General features: G+C 43.8%; 1 protein-coding gene across 1 annotated transcript in view; it reads left to right on the top strand.

Annotated features, from left to right (window-relative positions):
* LOC117262140 (uncharacterized) overlaps positions 1-10,856 on the top strand; it is a 64,844-nt gene extending 53,988 nt beyond the window's left edge. The window contains exons 3-5 of the transcript XR_013492282.1: positions 7,962-8,289; positions 8,447-10,100; positions 10,262-10,856. The gene's annotated coding sequence lies outside the window, so the exon portion shown is untranslated. The remainder of the gene's footprint in view (positions 1-7,961; positions 8,290-8,446; positions 10,101-10,261) is intronic.
* The last annotated feature ends 3,509 nt before the right edge of the window (positions 10,857-14,365 follow it).

The raw sequence follows: 14,365 nt of genomic DNA, 5'->3' as shown, positions 1-14,365 counted from the left end.
CTTAACGAAGACCTAGATTTTACAGTGTTTCTGTGAATTCATTATTTTTTCTAAGTTGTCAATATTTGTTTGTTTGGACAACCACTGTTATTGTATATATCGCTGCATGTCCCTTTAACTTCTCTGATGATTGTCAATATTGATGATTTTGTCCTTTTTCTTCAGTTTTATCTTATTTTAGGGTGGGTCTTTACAGAGGTTGGCTGTTTTTCCACACCCTCTCTGTGTCCACCTGTAGAGGCCACGCCCTCTACAGGGGTTGGCTGATTTCCACACTCTCTCTGTGTCACTGGGACCAGGTGGAAGATTTTCATTGGTGGAACACCACTACAAAAGAATAAGGTGTTTCCTCATAACTCTGTTTGACTCCCTGATGAAGGCTATATGCCGAAACGCGTCAGAGTTTGGTTTTTACAAATGCAATGCCATGTGAATAAAGGCATTTTATAGATTTAAAGAGAGTGCCTTGGACTCTTCTGTGTTTTTTGTATATATCATACACATATTTATACTTACTTATACTTATAGTATAGTTATATATACAGTCAGGTCCATAATTATTTGGACAATGATACAGTTGTCATCATTTTGGCTCTGTACACCACCACAATGGGTTTTAAATGAAACAATGAATACCTGCTTAAAGTGCAGACTCTCAGCTTTCATTTAAGGCTTTTTCAAAAATGTAGTATGAACCGTGTAGGAATGAAAACCATTTCTTCACACAGTTCCCCAACTTTAAGGGCTCATAAGTATTTGGACAAACTAACATAATCATCAATTAAACAGTCAGTTTTAATACTTGGGTGCAAATCCTTTACAGTCAATGACTGCCTGAAGTGTTGGACCCTGGTGATGCTCTGCCAGCCCTTTACTGTAGCTGTCTGCACTTCCTGCTTGTGTTTTGGGTGTTTTGCCCTCAGTTTTGGCTTCAGCAAGAGAAACGCATGCTCAATTGGATTCAGGTCAGATGATATGACTTGGCCATTGCAGAACATTCCACTTCTTTGCCTTAAAAATGTCTTTGGTTGCTTTTGCAGTATGCTTCAGGTCATTGTCCAACTGCACTGTGAAGCATCGTCCAATGAGTTTTGAAGCATTTGGTTGAATCTGAGCCGATAATGGTGCCCCAAACACTTCAGCTTTCATCCTGCTGCTGTGTGTGTGTCGATTGGGTCTGGGTTCCTCATCATCCTTCAGGTCACTGTTAGCAGGCAGAGAGAGTGTTGTAATGTGTGTAATGAGATACTTGTCTATTGGGTGCTTGATTTGACCACCAAATATTACCTTATTAGGAAACAATGTGTCTACTGAAGTTATGAGATAGGGGGATGAATGAGGGTTATAACATCATTGAATACATAATAAATGTACTATTGAACTGTATTGATTGGTTTATCATTATTATTTGCCACCACAAATGCCATCCAGAAAAACTATATCATCAAATAAAGAGTTTCTGAGGTGTTTGGGGCCAAGAACAATACCTTCAGTAGTGTGTGAATTTAACATAAGGAAATTGGAGCTCATCCAGGTTTTTAAGCATTTTTGTTGTTATTTAAAGCAGTGTGAATGTTGCCCACCAACTGAATTTCTGTAGAATATTTTTTCCTAAATCTATACTGGTGTTCATGATAGCATTTCCACTCCTGCAGATGTGTCATCATTATTGTAAACCAACTTCCCCAAAATCTTTGAAAAACAGGGAAGGACAGAAACAGGACGGTAGTTGTTAAATGAGCTTTAGCCACCAGATTTAAACACAGGCACAACCTTAGCAGGTGTAAGGTCAAGTACCTAGTAATTTAGGGACTGATTTTGATAATCAGACATGACTTTACATGACTGGCTGCTGAATCTTTCATATTGGCAAGGATGTCAATGATTCAACTTGACATGTATGGAAATTAATGGAACAGATGATTGTGAAAAGATTAGATTATTTGTTAGAGTATTAAGGATTGCTAAGCACACTTCAAATAATATTCCATAAAGGTAGATCATGCATTAGTGAAGATGAGTAATGACATGGAAAGAACTATGAAAGAAGTTGTGGCAGATGTTATGAATTCTTCGCGCTTATGGACATTTTGGTTAGAGACTTTTGCGTCACGGTTTACTTACGTATCTTTCACTCTGTGCATTTTGCAGTGCAATCGTTTGTTGCTACAATAAGGATTGCCCGATTGCCCGGGGCAAGTAAAACTCACGGTCGGGCATGTAAACTAACAACTCACTTGCCCGATCGGGCAAGTTGCTAAAAATAGTAAAAGTTAATAACTAATTGATAAAATAAATGTATTTTAAAACGTGCTCTTCTGCTCTGATGCAGGCGCACGGCGGAGTTCCGCCACACACACAGGTGAGCACGCTAGAGCGGCTCGGGCCGCATTTTCCTGACCAAACCTGACCCAGAGCCCGGTGCAGTTTGTCAGCTGACAAAGTTATTGAAATGGACAGTGTGTAAATAACCATCAACAGACTGCTGTTATGCACAGACAAACACGCTGCTTGCACAGCAGCTTAGTACGGCACTCATGCTGAGCTTGTGTAGCGTTCAGGCATTGTCACGTAAATAACAACTTCCAACACTTAAATAGGTCATAGCACAAAACAGCAGCATGTTAAGTGACTTTTTACTTTATTATTAGTGCTGCACGATTAATCTAATCGCAATCGCAATCGCGATGTCAGGCTGTGCGATTACATAACCACATAAAAGGCTGCAATTTGCGATTTAATGTAGGCTAAATAAATGTTAACGTGTGTGCCTGTGAACGTGACTGCCTCTCCTGTAGTGTGTGGAGTTTGTTGACATCACGCCCACAAGCTATCCAGGGGCCTGTATCACGAAGCAGGATTTTGTCTTAGCGAGGTAACTTCAGGGTTAACCCTGGGTTTTCGGTCTCACGAAGCCGGTTCAGTTCTTATCGGGGTAGATCACCATGGTAACTTACTCTGAACTGCTATCCTGCTCCGGAGCAGGGTAAGTTCAGGGTTGAATCTGATTCTATAAAAAGCACCACCCACTGGCCAATCAGCTGTTCGGAAAAAAATGACTCCGCTGACAGAAATGCAGCCCAGTCATGACGGGAAGTTTAATTAATTTGATTGATTTTGATTTGAAAGTTTATTTTGAACATTAAAAAAGAAAAGAAAGCAACAACAACAGACAATGAAAAGATTGTTCAAAACGGAGTGGAAAGAAGTCGAACTTTAATCCCACCCCTTCATAAGAAAGAAACTGATCATTTGCGGACACTTAATAGCACCATTAATTAGTGCCAGTGTTTTGTTTTGTTGGAGGAAATGCTCCCTGTTAAAGATAATGGGCCTAATTGACAGCTTTGCTGCTGGAAATGTGGAAAGTAGCCTATCATGTCCACACTTCATGGTGTTTGAGGGATTTTCCTTTTTGTTTTTTAAGGAGGGAGACTAGGTATATTTCTGCGCAGCTGTTAATTTCCAACACAGCTCAATATCAGGATGATTTTATTCAGACTATCAATTTGGTGTTGATATGATTTAATTGTGGCGTCAGCTTTAAGCTTTATTTTAGCATATATAACGTTATGACAAAGAAGACCAATTTATCAGACGCAATGATGTTAGACGATAATTGTAATACACGCAATTCATCTGCGCAGCATTGATTTCATGGGATTCAAGGGTGTGATCAGTGTCAGATGTACAGGTACAGGTACTGTAGCTACTTGAACCAGTGATGAGTAATTTAACCTACACATCATTTTATTTGCTACCTTGTCTTGTCTTGATTTTTCCCTCTCTCCTCCTCTATTTCTTCTTTCCTGACCTGTTTCTTTTTCTTCTCTATCATGTGATTTCATTGATGTTTTGACAGGGGAATTTCTTTGATAAGCTTTTAGTGGCTTCTAACCTCTCCGGCACTTTTCTTTTTTTTAATCTTGTAAATCTTATTTTTAACATTATGTGCAAATAAACTAATCTAAACTAAAACTAAACATTATTCATCCCGTTATGCGTTGCCACGCATGTTTCCTCCTCCTGCAGCTGCCACGGTGTTGGCCTTTTCTCTAATGTTGCTTTCCTCCTCCTCATATTTCAGTAGAATTAATCTCTGATCCTCACAAGAAATACTTTTTTTTCCCCTCACATACGGTGCTCTGTGAGGACGCTCTGTGAGGACGCTCAGTGACGCTGCGCTTCTCTCATGATTGTGATTGGTCCGCTGCGTGCGCGTTCACGGCTTTTGATAAAGCAACCCTGGGTTGATTTACCGAGTTGATATCCAGCGTCGTGATACCGATTATCCTGATTGCCATTGTTAGGGTTAGTCAACCCAGGATAGGTCTGGGTAACCCAGGAAAGGTTGATCTCGTGTCGTGATACAGGCCCCAGGTGCGTGCAGCCGGCGTGCAGCAGTGACCAACACAGACGCTGAAGAAGAGCATGAGCATGACCATGAACAGGCTGAGTTGGTGAGGAAAAAAACGTCTGTTACATGGCGATACTTTGGATTCAGGTACGGCGACGCTGAACAGAAAGACGTGCTGTGTAAGTGTAAAAGTTAAAGTCGCCACGTCCCGCGGCAACACGACCAATCTATATCAGCACTTGAGACAGGACGTGGCGACTTTAACTTTTAAACGTTTACACAGCATGTCTTTCTGTCCAACGTCGCCGTACCTGAAAGACGTGCTGTGTAAAAGTTTAAAAGTTAAAGTCGCCACGTCCCGTGGCAACACGACCAATCTATATCAACACTTGAGACAGCACAGGGAAAAGTAGGAAGAGTGCATGCGAGAGAAAGCCGAGCCGTGTAACGTTAAAGACAAAGAGACAACTGAAAGCTGCCAGAGCCTCATAAAACAACATCCAAGCACAGTTAAGCAAACATTTGTAAGTGTCACAGGGAAATCATGGACTCCATAACAAATGAAAAATTGAGCAATTTTGCTCTGTTTCGGCCCACTTGACATGCTGCTGTGTTGTGCTATGGCATGCTGGAATTTGTCATTTACGTGACAACGCCTGAACACAACACAGGCTCGCTCCGCTGTGTGTACAGTTTGTGTTTATGTTTATTTTATGTAAGAAGGGACAGTGCACATTAATTAACATAATCACTTAAGTCACGTAAATGTGCCAAATTTAGCCATACAGGCTAATTTTCATCTGCAGATGTGCTGCGCTGCTGTGTGAGCAGCGTGTTTGACTGTGCTCAGTCTGTTAATGGTCATTGACACACTGTCTGTCCATAATAATAACTATGTCAGGTCACACAGCCGACAGCCCTATTGGACAACTGTTAAAATTCATATTATGGCAAGAACCAATCAGCTCACTAAAGAAAAACGAGTGGCCATCATTACTTTAAGAAATGAAGGTCAGTCAGTCCGGAAAATTGCAAAAACTTTAAATGTGTCCCCAAGTGGAGTCGCAAAAACCATCAAGTGCTACAACGAAACTGGCACACATGAGGACTGACCCAGGAAAGGAAGACCAAGAGTCACCTCTGCTTCTGAGGATAAGTTCATCCGAGTCACCAGCCTCAGAAATCGCAAGTTAACAGCAGCTCAGATCAGAGACCAGATGAATGCCACACAGAGTTCTAGCAGCAGACCCATCTCGAACAACTGTTAGAGGAGACTGCGCCAATCAGGCCTTCATGGTCAAATAGCTGCTAGGAAACCACTGCTAAGGAGAGGCAACAAGCAGAAGAGATTTGTTTGGGCCAAGAAACACAAGGAATGGACATTAGACCAGTGGAAATCTGTGCTTTGGTCTGATGAGTCCAAATTTGAGATCTTTGGTTCCAACCGCCGTGTCTTTGTGAGACGCAGAAAAGGTGAACGGATGGATTCCACATGCCTGGTTCCCACTGTGAAGCATGGAGGAGGAGGTGTGATGGTGTGAGGGTGTTTTGCTGGTGACACTGTTGGGGATTTATTCAAAATTGAAGGCACACTGAACCAGCATGGCTACCACAGCATCCTGCAGCGACATGCCATCCCATCCGGTTTGCGTTTAGTTGGATCATTTATTTTTCAACAGGACAATGACCCCAAACACACCTCCAGGCTGTGTAAGGGCTATTTGACCAAGAAGGAGAGTGATGGAGTGCTGCGGCAGATGACCTGGCCTCCACAGTCACTGGACCTGAACCCAATCGAGATGGTTTGGGGTGAGCTGGACCGCAGAGTGAAGGCAAAGGGGCCAACAAGTGCTAAACACCTCTGGGAACTCCTTCAAGACTGTTGGAAAACCATTTCAGGTGACTACCTCTTGAAGCTCATGGAGAGAATGCCAAGAGTGTGCAAAGCAGTAATCAGAGCAAAGGGTGGCTATTTTGAAGAAACTAGAATATAAAACATGTTTTCAGTTATTTCACCTTTTTTTGTTAAGTACATAACTCCACATGTGTTCATTCATAGTTTTGATGCCTTCAGTGAGAATCTACAATGTAAATAGTCATGAAAATAAAGAAAACGCATTGAATGAGAAGGTGTGTCCAAACTTTTGGCCTGTACTGTACTTAGTCCTAAAGAGCCCTTCTGGTGCCAGTAGATACACAGAAACATCCCAGCAGGCTGTGCTTTGCAAGCATACAAAAAAGTTTCACGCATGTGAAAGTTATTTTTCATTCATCTCCGCTGCTACAACTCCATCCTAGGGGAAACACTGCTGTGTGCGTTTTGTGCAACAGGTGGATGTGGTAGTCTACTGGTAGAGTAGAGAGAGCTAAGTAGCGTTGAAGTAGAGTAGAGCAGGGCAGAGAGATGGAAGCAAAATATATTAAACCCGGTGTTAACACAGCAGAACTGGAGAGAGGGGTGAAAAATAAATAGAGGTGGGCATGGCTCAAGTGGGGCGCAAAATTATAGACGGAGAACGATTGACATATTTTTCACTTTAAGCCCTGAAACTGTCATTTTTGTGTAGGAATTAAGCTACAATACATGACATATGTTGTTTTAATTAATAAATACAGTGTGAATAAAGATTACATAACATAAAAATAACTGCAGTCTTTGTTATTTGATAGCTGCTTAAATTAAACAATTTTTGTAGGGCAAGTAAAAACTGACTTCGGGCAAGTAGATCTCTGACCAACTTGCCCAACCGGGCAAGTGAAAAAAAAACCTTAGCATTGAACCCTGGAGAGGTATAAGTATCACGTACTACTGGAACATCTTAAACTGACAGAGGCCCAGATGATCGGCCAGTCCTGCCATCACCATCCATACCCGTACTCCGCAGCTATGCGGGCTCTACAGGTGTGGTATGACCAGCCACACCAGCTGGCACAGAGTGAAATAGCACACCCCTGATATGAAAGCCAATGATTCCCATAGCTTCTAGAGCTTCTCCCTACGGGCCCACCTTCTAGTTAGCATGCCGCTTTCTCTGGAGGAACCTCAAGGCATTGAGCTTAATTGCTGCTCACACATTGACCGTCTGCTCAGCAAGTATCTCAGAGATGGATTTGGACTTCTTCCTACCGGCGGGAGCGCCCGCGATTCCATTTGCATATTGATTTTTAAATGCCGGTAGAATTGCAACCAAATAAGATAGAGCAATAATTCTTTTTGCATTTAAAACCAGAGGAGATACACTAACATACCATGCATTCATCATGTCCCAGAGTGACATCATTTCCCGGGAAATTTCTTTTTTTCTTCCGCAGTAAATATTTCTCTAAGCTTGCAGTCACACACTTGCTCTCGCTCTCGTTTTGTATTTTACTCTTTCACAACAACACTTAGACACACACACAGACACTCACCACACACACACACACCAGACACTCACCACACACTCGCACACATTTATTTATGGAACCGCAACAACCCGGATGCGCTAAACGGCTTTTTTCCCAGCGCAAAGCTTACGAACTAATTAAGTTAAGTTTATTTACATTATTAATCCCCCTGAGGAGAAATTCAATGTTTTCACTCTTGCTTGTCAATTGCAAACAGGTCCAAAAGACACACATGCACAAACGGGACCTATGCATGCACAAAGTGGAGAGATGTCAGAGTAAGGGGGCTTGCTCAAGGGCACCTCGGCAGTGCCCAGGAGGTGAACTGGCCCCTCTCCAGCCACCAGTCCACACTCCATATTTTGGTCCGGAAGGGGACTCGAACAGGCGACCCTCCGGTTCCCAACCCAAGTCCCTATGGACTGAGCTACTGCCGCCCCAATTACAGCGTCGAATGAAGATTCAGTCCACTCATCCAGTCCGGATTCTGCCGACAGTGGAGATGAAGCTGACCTCATCGAAGGGAGAGATCCTTCCTATGACATGTATGTATATATTCATGAAATATTGTTTGTTTTTGAGTTAAAGTAAAAAAATATATATATGTAACACAACTGAAAGCATTTTGCACTAAATACGCATCACTATTGTATTACTCTCATGTTGAACACATCTAACACACTGTGTAACTTCTGTGTGCAGAGTTGACGATGATGAGGAGGAGGAAGTGGGGATCTCCTCGTCCTCTATCCACCCAGATAGCACACATACATCTGTCCGACGTCGGCCCAATGTGTCAAGTTTAGATCATTAAGACGTAGCAGGGAGAGCGTTTGCTCATTGCCAAGACGTCGCTGAGACGTCGGCCTTTAATTGAAAATGATCACCACGCGGCGTTCAAACGATCAATAAAAGAAGCTGCGCTCAGTGGGCGCTCCTTCATTAATATTCATATGCTTCGTTAACTACGACCTTTATTCATTTAGGTCGGACCTTTCAAACTACAAATATTTCACCATTCAATGTGAGAAATCAATGCTAACATTCAAAAATAGCTGACTGCTACCCTTTTCATGTGTAAGTGTGCACAATGAAGAGACAAAAGTCAATTTGACAAACTTTATTTTCAAATTTCCACAAACAATATCTGATGGCCAGTCCGCTTCTCCTGGCAGCCTGCAAGATAAAAAAAAGATGATGAGCACATAACTTCAAGAAACAAATCCCAACTTCACCACTGTATCTTCTCTTTTTAGCATTTCAGCTGTCTTTTAGCCAGATTGAAGGCTTTGGGTCTGTCACTCTGCTTAATTTAGTGTTGAAACTGTTAAATAATGGGATCCGGCGTTAACTCCATTAACCGTTAACAGCAGCTCAACAATCAGTCCTTCATCTCGGAAAAACAGTGGTTTCAAAACTGCGATATTACCTGTAGCCACCGGGTCAGTTTGCTTTGCAGAGGAGGAGACCTCGACTGATAAATTGCCCATAAAATAACATTACCAACATACCGAAGGCATCCTTAAACTTCACTACTTGACCTTCGCGCTCCTCTCCGCTCCTGTCACCCACACTTGAGCACCCGTTCTGGGATACACAGTGTCGGCCCGCCCCGCCTTACCTCTGCACTCCTCTCCGCTCCTCTCCGCTCCTCTCACGCACACTTGAGCATCCGTCCAGGGCTCCGGAGGTTGGGCAGGGGGGCCACGGGACCACGGGTGGCAGCTCCGGGCACTTCCACTTTAACCCAAAACGAGTGCTCACGATAACCAGATGAGCAGATAACGTCAGCTAGGGAAAATAAAATGAAAACACCACAGTTGTAGCCTGTTAGCTAACATGAGCTAAACCGCTAAACTAGCTAACAGCTAACAAAAGATAACGTTAGCTGGTGGGGACCTGTGCTAAGCTATATACACCCAGTCGTGCCTCGCCACTCACCAGGAACCTCTTTTAACGGTCACAGAAGAAACAACATAGCTATTTTCTGCCAGTTTATTCCAGTAAGCTTACCTGAAACCAACTGCGATGAGATGCTGTGTCCTGCAAGCTCAGTTCCAAACAAACACCGCGGAGATGAAATTCCACCTCTGTGGCGACTTCTGTATGTGGGCAGGTATGGGCCAACCCAAAGCCGACGTAACAGAGACGTTTGATGAGCTGGGACAAAAGAGTATTAAATTTAAAGATATCCGCCCATGCGGCCGACGCTTGTCAGACGCTATAAATTCAGGGCCGATGTGTCATCCTCAGGCCGACGTCAGCCAGATGTATGTGTGCTATCTGGGCAGGAGGGAGGCAGAGGGAGAGGAAGGAGGGGAGGAAGCAGTCTGCCTCCAGCAAACAGAGGCTCCAGGTCAGAGAACATTCGTGAAATATTGTTTGTTTTTGAGTTAGAGAAAAGTAAATAAAGTATATATGTAACACAACTGAAAGCATGTTGCACTAAATACGCACCATTATTGTATTACTCTCATATTGAACACATCTAACACACTGTGTAACATCGGTGTGCAGAGTTGATGATGATGATGAAGAGGAGGAAGTGGGGGTCTCCTCGCCCTGCACCCCGAAGGGAGGCAGAGGACGAGGAAGGAGTCGGTCTCCAGCAAACAGAGGCTCCAGGTCAGAGACACTCCCTGGTGATGCAGCTGGCTGGAGAACCAAAAAGGAGCCTGACATCTTGCCACATCCCCTACCACATTTTCTGCCCAAAAGGAGGCCAGGTGTGCAGCCACCTCTATCACAGTATGTGGATAATCCCTCTCCATCTGAGCTGTTCAGGATGTACTTTCACAGGGCTGCCATCAAAACGCTGTGTGCCAACACCAATAAAAATGCAGCAAAAAATACTGCTCATCGTGGACAGGAACTGTCACAAGACCTATCACAGCTCCCCTGGTGCTATTGAAAAGTAATGTTTGACTTTGAACTTGGAACTCTGGTTGTTCTATTGTAAATAGTTTTGATGTACATGTTGTATTTTTGCAAATTGTGCAAAACTTGCATTTAACTTTCGTTTTTGTCACATTTTATAAAAATGAGTGTATCTCAAAAATTAAGTTATGAAAACACTCAAAATAAATTTTCTGTGGTTTGAAAGGATTTTGTGCAACTTTTTTTACCTTTACAATTTTGAGGGATACAGCCATGATATTTCTCCTTTTTGGAAAAATGTGTAAAAACAAAAACGATTTTCATATTTTTTGTGGTTTATTGCACTTTTTAGCAATTTCCTTCATTAGTATGGACATATGTCCACACATATTATTAAAATTTGGGATGTAAGGGCTGTATTGATGTATAGCATATTAAAATACTCCAAAAAATGGCCCTACAGCAGGTAAAATTGTAAAGATATGCTCTGGCGGACTTGTTCTGTGGTAGGTCATAAAAGGTTAATGAGTCCCTGCAGCTGCAGGGGAAGCTCAACTCGACAAGTCTCAACCCCTATAACCTGCCGGACTTTCGCTGGATGGCTCCAAGCCAAAGCCCAACAGCAGCGACTGTCTAATTGGTTGGCACAGCGCTACCAACAAGAGAAATCTTCAAGCAGTGGTGGTGGTAAGGATAAAGCTTCAGTTAAGACCAAAAGTGCAAACGTCTACCGTAGTGCAGAGCCTACAGAGCCCCAGGTACCTGGCTCATCCATACAGGTCAGACCGAAGAAGCCACCAAAGGTGCACTGTTTCTGTAACAGCAAAGAGAACTATATTACTTGCTGCAACTGCATTAAAGAACAACCAAAAAAGGATCTGGACAAATGGATCACAGAAGGAAAGCGTTGCTGGAAATGTGCCCGTTCTCATGTACCTGAGACCTGCAACCTTATGAAACCCTGCAGTGACTGTGGTGGCATCCACCTCCAAGTCCTCCACGGTGTAGCCCAGGATGGTTTGATAAACCCTCCATTTGATCGATAAGCTTACTCAAGCAGGATATGTCACCAAGCTACAGCCTGTGGAGGTAGACCAGTCAGAGGAGTCTTGGTACCTACCTCACCACTTAGTACACCATAATGGTAAACCAAGACTGGTCTTCAGCTGTTCCTTCAGGCACCAAGGCATGTCGCGGAATAAACAGCTGCAACAGGTCGCTATCAGTGGGGATGTTGGGGGAATGTTTCACCAGATCCATCTGCTGCCTGAGGACAGATCCTTACTTCACTTCATCTGGAGAGACCTGCGCTGTGAGGACCCACCTGATGTCTACGAATGGCAGCATCTGCCTACAGAAGCAAAGTCCGCCGCTACAGAACAGTGGCTAGCTCAGAACCGAACAAACCCAATGGAGCCTACTCTAGGCCTCAGGTGGAACTTTGCAGTGGACACTCTTGGCTATCATCACTGGCCCATTGAGCATACAACACTGACAATGAGAACGGCCTACCAAGTATTAGCCAGTCAGTATGATCCTTTGGGATTCTTATTTCCATATATGATCCGGGCTAAGGTTCTCATCCAACAGCTGTGGTCTAAGAAGAGGAACTGGGACGATCCTGATTTGCCTGTGGTACTACAAGATGCTTGGAGGGCCTGGGAGTCCGAGCTGGACCATCTCAGTACAATATCCATCCCACGCTGCTACCTACCTGCTCTCGCTGATGATGCAGATCTGGAATATGACCTCCACACATCAGAATGGGTTTATGACGCAGTTGTTTACCTGGTGGTGCAGAAGGAGGGCATGACCCACACATACTAGGTCGAGAGTTGCCCCTAGAAGACAGCAGTCTATCCCCTGCCTGGAGCTATGTGCTGCACTAGCTAGAGCTCAGCTGGCCAAGCTTGTGGAGACAGAGATGACACTTACCCTTTGCCAGACAATCCGGTGGACCGAGTCCATGACAGTCCTGGAGTGGCTCCGATAAGATTCCTGCCATTTTAAGGTATTTGTAGGAACCTGGATGATGGAAATCCAGGAATTGTCAGATAGGCGAGCTTGGCATTATGTTGACATGCAGAGTAACCCAGCCGACGTTATAATTCGGGGCAAACCACACTTATCTCTGGTTGAGCCTGGTCGTTGGAGTCAGTGGCCTCCCTTCCTTAAACAGAGTACTGATCGCTGGCCGAAGAGACCTGACACTGCACTTCCAATGAGCCCATCTGTGACGGAGGGAGGACAACCCTCCGTGTCCTGATGCTGCCTGCTCATCATGTTGAGTCCTGGCTTGGTGTGGGTGTGGCCAGCAGGCCTGAGCAGAAAGGCTCAGCTCTGTGCAGGCAGTCTCTCTCTGCACTCCTTCCTGGTTTGACCTCCAGCACATGCTGTGGGGGTTGTTTGAGGCCTCCTTTTCTTCTTTTTAGTGGTTTGTGGCTTTTTGATTCTCAGGTTCTTACACATACATAGACATACACACATTTTTCCACCTTACTTGCAAACACACATCCATGCAACACTTCCAAATGATTTTGATTCTATTTTTTCTAAGTTAATTAATAAATTTCTTTGTTAAAAGTAATGCAGCGTGTGGTCTCCAACTTTTTGTCCTGTTCCCTGAGCATGGAACGTGACAAAATGTGGGCTCGTCCAAAACTAATGTTAGTTTGTACTGATGTGTTTTTGTGGAGATTTACACATGGCATTTAGTAGATGCAGAGATTTAGTTTTGTTCAGGTCCATCTAGTTTGGAGATAAACTGTTAAGTGTAAATTGTGGCAATGTTCTCAGTGGTGTTGTCCTCTGTTAGGTGTAGCAGCAGTCGCTAATAGAGGGGCTGCTGCAGTTTTTTTTTGCCTTTACTGTTTTGGGTGGTACCCTGAGATGGCCCTTGGCGAACTCAGCAATGCCACTGAAGACTAGGGTTGAGTGTATCTAGTTTCTGGTTAGGCAGTTAGTAGGGGACACCCAGTGTTTGAAGCCACTTGTTTATTCATCTCCATTTGAGTTATCTAGATTACTAGATTTGGTTTAGGTATGGCTACCACTGTAGATGCCTTTATTAAGTCTCTGTCATGTGGGTTACTGGAGCAATGTACGAAGGAACAGCTGCTCAAACTAGCACAACACTACATAGTAGTCGTGGATGCCAGACGCACAAAAGAAACCATCAAGAGAATTGTGAAAGCAAATGTGCAAGAGGAAGGAGTCCTGACGGCTGAGGATGGTAAGAGTGATTTTAATACTTGTGTGCCTGGGTTGACTTTTGAACAGCAAAAGGAATCGTTATTGTTGAAATTGGAACATGAACAAGAGATGAAAATGAAGTAAGTGTTGAGAGATTCAGGAGCGATGCACACTATTGTAAGAGAGGCCATTTTGCCTTTTTCTCCACAGTCAGACACAGGGGGTTGTGTACCTTGTAGAGGTTTGGCGCTTCAAACCCTTTTTCTTCCGGTGCATAACATGTTTTTGTCTTGTGGTTTCTTTCAGAAGGAGGTGGAAGTTGCTGTGCGGGCCAAACTTCCAGTGAAGGGAGTTGACATAATCTTGGGTAATGATTTGGTCCCCGATGGTCGTATGTGGCCGGATGATGTAAGACCTATATTGACCAAAAAAACTCAAGATTCAGTACAGGCTGAACAACAGTTGGCACGTCCTCCCTTTGCAGCTCCTCCAGGGGGTGTGGTTACATCTCCAGTGTCAATGCAACCAGAGCAAACGGATCTCCCATGTTGT

Source organism: Epinephelus lanceolatus, chromosome 11 (assembly GCF_041903045.1).
Source record: "Epinephelus lanceolatus isolate andai-2023 chromosome 11, ASM4190304v1, whole genome shotgun sequence".
In the NCBI taxonomy this organism is placed as follows: domain Eukaryota; kingdom Metazoa; phylum Chordata; class Actinopteri; order Perciformes; family Serranidae; genus Epinephelus; species Epinephelus lanceolatus.
The sequence above is the reverse complement of the archived record's forward strand: the minus strand, read 5'-3'. Positions and strand labels throughout refer to the sequence as shown.